General features: G+C 45.2%; 1 pseudogene across 1 annotated transcript in view; it reads left to right on the top strand.

Annotated features, from left to right (window-relative positions):
- LOC310800383 (LHFPL tetraspan subfamily member 3 protein pseudogene) overlaps positions 1-10,168 on the top strand; it is a 29,832-nt pseudogene extending 19,664 nt beyond the window's left edge. The window contains exons 2-3 of the transcript in view: positions 4,219-4,455; positions 9,993-10,168. The product of the transcript in view is annotated as an LHFPL tetraspan subfamily member 3 protein pseudogene (transcript). The remainder of the gene's footprint in view (positions 1-4,218; positions 4,456-9,992) is intronic.

A 10,168-nucleotide genomic window follows, 5' to 3' on the forward strand; every position in this document is an offset into this window, starting at 1 on the left:
GCATCCAATCCCCCAGCTGTAGTTCACTGGTGGAATGAACTCTCAAGCTACCATACGTTGGATAACATTTACTACAAGAGCAAAGGCAGAAAAAAAACGACTAGTCGACTAGTCGACTACCTTTAGGGACGACTAGTCGACTAGTAAAATTCACTAGTCGTGAATGCCCTAGCATAGCGTCATCGTCCCCACCACTTAAAAGGAGTTATGTATTATGTAGTTATGTACGAGCTATGTATGAACCTGTCATCCCCAGAGATTTTGGGTGCACTAGAGATCCCTGATGAAACCTACATCCTTGAACTCTCATTGAATTTGTGCAACATAACATATTTTAAAAAAATATATATGTATTTGGAATCTCTTAGAAAGAAAAATAAATAGTACAGACTACAGAGAAGACAGTTGTAAAAAAAAAACGGCTTTGTCCAGAATACCGTTACTTCTGAATAAAAACCTCAGGGGAACCCTCTTTTCTTCTTTGGGTGCTGTGATGGGCGGAGCTTCCTATTGGTGATATAGAGGTTATTTCTTTTGTTTCATTTTTTTCCCTTTGTGGATTTGTATTAAGCCCCTGATTATGTAGGTCGATGTACTGTAGCACTGTGATGTAATGGGGTTGCTGGCAGGTGTTGTGTTGTGTTGTGTTGTGTTGTGTTGTGTTGTGTTGTGTTGTGTTGTGTTGTGTTGTGTGCAGTGTTGGGCAAGTTACTTTCAAAATGTAATATACTACATATTACTAGTTACATTCATTTGAAAGTAATACGTTACTTTACAATATTACTTTCTGTGTAGAGTAACTCGTTACTTATTACACTACTTTTGCATTACTTTTACCAAAACAACAGCAGCAGCAGAATGACATCGCCGCCCCGGAACCATCCCAAAAAAGAAATTAAACCGCCTTGAAGTCAGTGTAAACAATCCAAAATTGTAAATGTTATGCTTTTCCTTTGTTATTGTCATCTATAGTGGTTATTTGCATAAAAACACACAGTTTGATTAGGAAATGATTGTATCTTTTTAAATATTTGCTTTGATTTAATAAAATGTAACTCAATTTGTAACTTGAGTTACTTGACAAAGTAACTGGTATAATATTACTGAAATCCTATAAGTAATAAGTTATATCACTGAGTTACTGCTAAAAGTAATATATTACATGTAATATGTTACTTTTGTAATGAGTTACCCCCAACACTGGTTGTGTGTGGCTGTGGATTAGTTGACTCTAGGCTTGCTGTTAGCATGTGTGGAGGAGACATGTGCTTCTCACAATACTGGTTGTGGGAGCAGGGGTGGCATATGTGGCGCCCTCTGCTGGTGTAAACTTCACCAGTGCATCCTGTTCACCTGCAGAGGCAGGCTTTGCAGCAGACGTTTTATAATCATCTGTTGCGACTGTGGCAGGTATTTTTCTGCCCTTGCGTCTCCCTTGCTCTCCTTGGGTCTGTCTCCCCAGGTGTCATCTGCATTAAGTCACTGTGACTCACTGCTGTAGGTGTACTGTAGACCTCCCTTATTTCTCTTTTTCCTCCTGCCTCAGAGGCAACCATGTCCAGGTTGATTCAAGCCAGCGGCGTGGAGCAGATATCCAGGAGGATCTCCAAAAGCTTCTCTTACCTTGAAATCATTTAAATGCATTTATGAGAGACAGAGGGGAAAGTAATATTCTGTATTCTAGTGTAGTTACAGCTATTAACTTATAGACGTTCTCATATTATTCAGTCTTCCACTGCGCTCCCTCTCTTCAATGAATGTTGTTACTATACGCTCACATGATTTATCATACCATTTATAAATCTAAGAGCTATAGCGACGGTAGCAATTTATTCTTGTTCCAAGGAAAATGTTTACCCGGTCCGCTGGCCAAAAGTTCGATTTCCACCAGTGCGCCACAGTGTATGATTTCCCATGGAGCCACGCCCCCAGTCAGCACAGCAGCAGCAGCCGCAGAACACGTGGACAGCTCCCCCTGTAGATCAGCTGATAACATGACAGCCTAAAAAGGCAGATGTTTCAGCTTTTCAGCACCGTCTCCGGGTTGGACAGCTCCCCTCAAAACACAGTGGATCCGTCAGCAGCGCGTGATTTCTATTCGCACATAGGATAAGCAATAACCACGCCCTGTGGCGCCGGGATTGGCCAGGATCTTTTGTCTTCTTCTTTTGACAGCTGGAATCTCCCACACCACAAACACTGGAGGGCACGCAGCCCAGCGATTTCATGAACCAACTGAATAGCTCTTGAGAACGGACAGCGATTTCGAGAGCGGACATTGAGAGAGAGACATTGAAATGAATTATGGTCACCTACCTTCCTTAGCATAGTAATAATAATAATAAGCATAATAATTGTAATCTACACAATGTACACAATCTACAAAAACATGCAATAATATAAACGTGTTATGTTCACGTTCATAGCTCCTATAATATAATGTATCATATCGTTAATTTCAAGCTCAATTCTTACCCAGAGAAAAGGTACAGCACTGAAAATGTAACAAGCAATAGTTTTTTAAGCATCTTTATTTTAAAAGATGAAAAAACCCAGGTGCTTTAGTCCCAAGCTTCAATGCTCCTGGCCAATCCCGGCGCCACAGGGCGTGGTTATTGCTTATCCTATGTGCGAATAGAAATCACGCGTCAGCAGCCCTCTCAGCAAGTCATATTCATAGTAACACCGTGTTATTATATAACACTGATCAACTGCTCGCTCTTGTTTAATCAGCATGTTGTAGTAGAGTGGCTGTGAGGTGATGTAAAGGAATACTAGCAATGTTCTCTGGTAACAGAATTGTTCAAACGGCTGAGTGACACACAGTGGGTTTTCAGCACTCCTGGACGGTCCATTTGAGTCATAACACCTACCCGAGTCCTTACTCTGTGAACCGTGTTGTTTTGACAGGCAGAGCCAGAGGGAGAGTCAGCAGAGGATTCTATATAGGTGTAGGGGGATGTTCTGCTCTGTTAGGTACGCAGTCTGTCTGCAGCAAAGAAATAGCTCTGTAATTTCTCTCTTTCTCACTATCTCTGTTGCTGAATCTCTCTCCCTCTCTCTCTCTCTCTCTCTCCACCCCGTAATGTCTTTCAAGAGTATTAAAGACCGCAGCATTACCGGAAGCAATTAGCCGCAGTGTGTGTGCTCGAATGCGTACGCGTGCGTAATGGGAATAAAGCAGGATCGTTCTCGCTTTTGAGATTGCGGATAAGACAGAAGAGGAGCTAGAGCGAGGACGAGGAAGTCATTAGAGAGGATAGGAAGTGAAGTGGCATCCATGTGTACAGGAAAGGGGAGAGCATACAAATGAGTGATATTTCTGTTTGAAGGCTGTACAAATCCAGGCAGCGAGCAGACTCTTAAAGAGATACAGACCCCATGGGCAACAAACCATGGGCAATATTCATAAGTAGAGACGGGCCTTGTTGATCCATAATCCATAATAGCCCAACACACAAACAGCCACCGTCTGGGGGAGGGAGAGAAATGCGAGTTAAAGTTTGGGAGGATAAAGAAGCGAGGAGTCTGTTTTATTATTCATGTAGCCTACAATGCACTCTGGGTAATTGTGCAGTCAGCTCCTCTCCCAGGCCTTGTGCGGTTTCTGCTGCAGCGTCACCTCCGAGAAGATCCTCATCCAAATGTTCTGCTGCAGCGTCACCTCCGAGAAGATTCTCATCCAAATGGAAGATGAGAGAGAGATGTTTACCCCTCGGGCAGACGCTGAGAACGAGGTGGTTCATATTGAAGAGGGAGAGGAAAGGTGGGGTCGGAGGCGAAAGACAAATTCCGTGCCTGCAAGACCGTGCCTGGGGCTCTCAATCGTGTTTCCGAACGGGCCAATAGAGTCGTGATTTTCCGTGCTGGGCTATCCAATCACTAGACACCAATTAAAATGTGAGTTAACAGTTCAACGAGCTGGCCGTTTTTGGAGGACCGTTCATAAATTTATAATCAGCCCAATTAGTGCAACTACAACTCTCGTCTCTGTGACTATCGCTGTTGTTGTTTACCGCCGCTGTTATTTAACGCTGTTCTACTGCCGGCAGCCTGGCACACGTCTCGTCTAGACACTCCCAGCCTGAGGGAGCAAGTGAAAATCAATTTGATAAATGCAATAAATCTCCAAAGCGAGGAGGATAGAGGGGCTTTTAAAGCGCACTATAGGTGATCATTCCTCCTCTTTATCTCCCGTGTGCCCTCTCCCATCACCAGGTGTGTGTCTGGTGCTGGGCTGTATGATCTATCCGGACGGCTGGGACAGCGATGAGGTCCGGCGGATGTGTGGAGAGCAGACGGACAAGTACAGCCTGGGGGCGTGCTCGGTGCGCTGGGCCTACATCCTGGCCATCATGGGCATCCTGGACGCCCTCATCCTCGCCTTCCTGGCCTTCGTCCTGGGGAACCGGCAGGACGGACTCATGACCGAAGAGCTGCTGGCTGAGAGCAAGGGTGAGATCTGTTATGGAAGCTTATGTAATGTGATACTTTACTGATCTATTTTCTTTTTGCTTGCCCTCCACCAGTGAGGGCAGAGTGCAGTGCATCATAACAGCAGGGCAGAGTGCAGTGCATCATAACAGCAGGAACAGGTCAGAGTGCAGTGCATCATAACAGCAGGGCAGAGTGCAGTGCATCATAACAGCAGGAACGGGTCAGAGTGCAGTGCATCATAACAGCAGGAACAGGTCAGAGTGCAGTGCATCATAACAGCAGGAACAGGTCAGAGTGCAGTGCATCATAACAGCAGGAACAGGTCAGAGTGCAGTGCATCATAACAGCAGGAACAGGTCAGAGTGCAGTGCATCATAACAGCAGGAGCAGGTCAGAGTGCAGTGCATCATAACAACAGGAACAGGTCAGAGTGCAGTGCATCATAACAGCAGGAACAGGTCAGAGTGCAGTGCATCATAACAACAGGAACAGGTCAGAGTGCAGTGCATCATAACAGCAGGAACAGGTCAGAGTGCAGTGCATCATAACAGCAGGAGCAGGTCAGAGTGCAGTGCATCATAACAGCAGGAACAGGTCAGAGTGCAGTGCATCATAACAGCAGGGCAGAGTGCAGTGCATCATAACAGCAGGAACGGGTCAGAGTGCAGTGCATCATAACAACAGGAACAGGTCAGAGTGCAGTGCATCATAACAGCAGGGCAGAGTGCAGTGCATCATAACAGCAGGAACGGGTCAGAGTGCAGTGCATCATAACAGCAGGAACAGGTCAGAGTGCAGTGCATCATAACAGCAGGAACAGGTCAGAGTGCAGTGCATCATAACAGCAGGAACAGGTCAGAGTGCAGTGCATCATAACAGCAGGAACAGGTCAGAGTGCAGTGCATCATAACAGCAGGAGCAGGTCAGAGTGCAGTGCATCATAACAACAGGAACAGGTCAGAGTGCAGTGCATCATAACAGCAGGAACAGGTCAGAGTGCAGTGCATCATAACAACAGGAACAGGTCAGAGTGCAGTGCATCATAACAGCAGGAACAGGTCAGAGTGCAGTGCATCATAACAACAGGAACAGGTCAGAGTGCAGTGCATCATAACAGCAGGAACAGGTCAGAGTGCAGTGCATCATAACAGCAGGAACAGGTCAGAGTGCAGTGCATCATAACAGCAGGAACAGGTCAGAGTGCAGTGCATCATAACAGCAGGAACAGGTCAGAGTGCAGTGCATCATAACAGCAGGAGCAGGTCAGAGTGCAGTGCATCATAACAACAGGAACAGGTCAGAGTGCAGTGCATCATAACAGCAGGAACAGGTCAGAGTGCAGTGCATCATAACAACAGGAACAGGTCAGAGTGCAGTGCATCATAACAGCAGGAACAGGTCAGAGTGCAGTGCATCATAACAGCAGGAGCAGGTCAGAGTGCAGTGCATCATAACAGCAGGAACAGGTCAGAGTGCAGTGCATCATAACAGCAGGAACAGGTCAGAGTGCAGTGCATCGTAACAACAGGAACAGGGCAGAGTGCAGTGCATCATAACAACAGGAACAGGTCAGAGTGCAGTGCATCATAACAACAGGAACAGGTCAGAGTGCAGTGCATCATAACAGCAGGAACAGGTCAGAGTGCAGTGCATCATAACAACAGGAACAGGTCAGAGTGCAGTGCATCATAACAGCAGGAGCAGGTCAGAGTGCAGTGCATCATAACAACAGGAACAGGTCAGAGTGCAGTGCATCATAACAACAGGAACAGGTCAGAATGCAGTGCATCATAACAACAGGAACAGGTCAGAGTGCAGTGCATCATAACAGCAGGAACAGGTCAGAGTGCAGTGCATCATAACAGCAGGAACAGGTCAGAATGCAGTGCATCATAGCAACAGGAACAGGTCAGAGTGCAGTGCATCATAACAACAGGAACAGGTCAGAGTGCAGTGCATCATAACAGCAGGAACAGGTCAGAGTGCAGTGCATCATAACAACAGGAACAGGTCAGAGTGCAGTGCATCATAACAGCAGGAACAGGTCAGAGTGCAGTGCATCATAACAACAGGAACAGGGCAGACTAAATTCAGAAAGCTTTAAATGTAGTGAGCAATACCTATGGCACTGTATGAGTCTATTTCTGGGTAATGAGCATGACATGGTATATCACAAACAAACAAATAATAGCAGGAAAAAGGTATGAATCCTATATACTTCAGTTTCCTTTTTATTGTTTCTTATTTTTTTGCAATTTATTGGAATGATTATATGATGATGACACCTACAAAAAAGAAAGAAATCAAAAGGACATCTCGCCACCCTATAATTGGAGAGTGGGATGGCATGGCGCGGCGCACAAGGCGAGGCCGCGCAGCAGCCAAGCTGCATCTGCGAGCCCGCGCGGCGGGCGAGAGACCTTGAGGGGAAACCAACGAGGTACGGTAGAAATGAACGATGAGGGGAAGGAGGACAAGGCACGGTAGGCTAGAAAGCAGTGCGTGCAGCGCGCTCTGTTTCTAGTTTTAATCACTGAGTGAGCAACCATGTGTGCTCATTTTCACATAGACGTGAACCATCAACCATCACATTTCAAACATTAGCTAATAATGCTACCTCAGAAACCACATACTGTATCAGAATCAGAATCAGAATCACTTTTATTGCCACAGTATTTGTCTTAGTGTCTGTATGCAGCGTAGCGGTTACATCAATATACAGGGATAAGAAGTAGGAAGATAACTAACGGCAATCGCAAGGATGCAAGTGCAATCAAATCGAATCAAATCTAGTCAATATATACAATATGTACATGAGTGGTGAAGTGTTCTGTGGATGATAAATATGAATTTACGTTGGATTTACATGGGATTTACAGACTGAGTTAAATATACGTTAAATAGCCAGTGGATTTACATGAATTTACAGTCAGAGTTAGATAAGAGTTTACATTGAATGTATATGAAATTTACAGGCTAAGTTAAATAGGCGTTAATGTGCAGGGAATTTACATCAATTTACATCAATTTACCAGTCAGTTAACCCCACACACAGAGTTTGTGGGGGGGTGTGTGTGTGTGTGTGTGTGTGTGTGTGTGAGTGGGGGGGGGGGGGGGGGTTGTTGGTGAGGCCCTTGGCGGAAGGGGTTTTCGGGCCTTGGCTGATGGCGGTTGGGAAGAAGCTGGTCTTGTGGCGGGTGGTTCTGGTCTTGGCAGACCTCAGTCTCTTGCCGTGGGGGAGTGTCTTAAAGAGTTTGTGGCCAGGGTTATGACGATCCTTCAAAGATAGCAGGACAATCCCGCACACCCTCCAGGCACCAGCAGACCTCACTCCCCCACCCAAAGGTCAAGCGTTCAGTCACGGGACATGGTGATTTAGTCGAGCCTGCACCGGTGTCATGCGTCATTCTGCATCCCTATCACAGGGGGTTATGCAGTGAGAAAAGGCCTGAGTCCTGCCATGTGGCCTCACTGCGTCCTGATGGGGAATGGGATTAGTATGTCCGCCCCCTGTAGGCTGTAATGAAACCAGACAGACATGCACAAGCAACAATCCCTTAAAGGGAGGCGGGGAGAGAGAACAGGAAAAGAGAGATGGGAAGGAACTGAGGCATAGGAGAGAGAGAGAGAGAGAGAGAGAGAGAGAGAGAGAGAGACAGAGAGAGAGAGAGAGATAGAGAGAGAGAGAGAGAGAGAGAGAGAGAGAGAGAGAGAGAGAGAGAGAGAGAGAAGAGACATGTTAATTGCAGCTGAGGGCTTTTGGAATGGTGTGTTTAATTACCAACAGATGTTTCCTTAGTTTGCTGTCACCCTGTTCTTATGAGGGAGATATAGCCAACACACGGCTTCTGTTATTGTAACATTGCTGTAACTGTGTGCAGCTTTAGAAAGGGCTGGCATCACCCTCCTCCTAACGATGACGCTGCTCTCTCTAAATAGGTACGATGAAACTGCCTTTTCTCATACCCTCCCCGGTGACCTCCAATTGAAAAAGACCAGGCTACTAGCAGAGAGACGAGATGGAAGACCTTGGAACAATGTTCCAGAAGAGAAAACTTGAAAAGGGATCATGAGCAGCAGTACTCGTCAATAAATAGCCTTATTGTGTGGCCTCATTGATTATGAGCAGCATCGATTAGTTCTTTACGGCTCTCGTCTTTTACCAATTAGCTCATCCCTAGCGCCATCTGCTGGCCTTCGTCTGCTCTTCGCCTAGTCACTCTGAACAGCGCACGCTGGCTTGCTCCATTGTTGGCGTTGTGTGAACGTGGTAGTCTATAAATAGTGTGACCTTGGGAACTGTGTTGTAGCACTTTCACATTTTCTCTCTCTTTCTCCCTTCCGTTGTCACAGAGGCAGGGAATGCCTAAACTAACCCATAGGTAAGTGGCATGAAAAAAACATCAAACAAAACAATAGCAGAAAATATTGACATCCTCTGATAGTCTTAAGGTGCTGTTGATAACATTTTTATGTAGATGAATAATAATAAATGAATAAATGTTAGAGAATGGAATTTCACCATTCCTCATCCGCATTATAATGATTCAAACAGCTTATATAAACCAAATGAATGAAACCAAGAGCCAGTAAGATGTCTCATGAAAGTATATTTAAAACCATACATTCTCTGCAATATGTATGGTCAGAGGGCTGAATCTCATGTTTTTTTGAGGACTTGACTTGGAGCCTACAGGGCTGCCCGTCTGTATCAGCAAGTGTTCCTGTCTCATGGCCATTGTCATGCTGAGTTTCTGAAGGCCAGAGCAAAGGGGAGAAATCTCCTGCTTGATAAGCTAGTTATGTGTCTCTGCATAGTGCAAATATGCATTTGTGAGATGTCTTATGACTAATGACTCATAGCATTAATTATGTGTATGCAATTATAGCTTATAGCTTATTGATTAGGAAATGCCAATGGAACTTATATTTTTCTCCAACAATAAATAAATAAATAAAAATACATCCACTGAGCTTTTAGAAAGGTGTGGAATAAAAAATATAGCTTTTCCCATAAATAAATTAAATCTATTTTTATTTTGGTGGGTCCACAATGAATGTTTTGTTTATGTCTGTGTAGAATTTCTGAGGTTGTTGATATATATATATTTTTTAATTCTTGACTCTAAAGGCCATAGGCCTAAACAAGACACAGCCATGTTGTGACGTGAATGCAATGGGAGGGGGGAGGGGAAGTGCGACCTCTAGAATGCGATCAATGTTGAATGTTATCAATAGCACCTTTACAGAGACATTGCTGTTGTGGTTTTTGTAGCGCACCCTCTCATTATGTCAACGCATCATGCGCAATGTAACAGCGTTGTAAGTTTTGATATGCATAAAAATTTAATTTGTGTCCCCACGGACTATACAATAATTGGAATGGAAATTTGATTGACACTGTGCCTCCTGCAACACTCCCCATAATTCAATCTCTCTCTCCCTCCCTCTCTCTCTCTTCCTTCCTCCCTCCCTCTCTTCCTCTCTCTCTCTCTCTCTCTCTCAGGTCACTGAATTAACATGTGTCTGTTTTCATAATCAACACCAACTTAAAGGAGGGAGGCAGTCCGGGGCAGTGGAAGAGAGGAACCCTGTCATGCCGCGGAGCCCGGCAGCCGGCCAGCTGTCCGTTCACACCTACCTCCCACAAAGCCAGTGTAACCTGCCCTTCACGTCCTCCATCCTGCTCACGGTCCCTACATCGTCTCCAGGCTTCTCCCGCAGCACTTAG

This window comes from Poromitra crassiceps, assembly GCF_964638095.1.
Source record: "Poromitra crassiceps genome assembly, chromosome: 30".
Taxonomy (NCBI): domain Eukaryota; kingdom Metazoa; phylum Chordata; class Actinopteri; order Beryciformes; family Melamphaidae; genus Poromitra; species Poromitra crassiceps.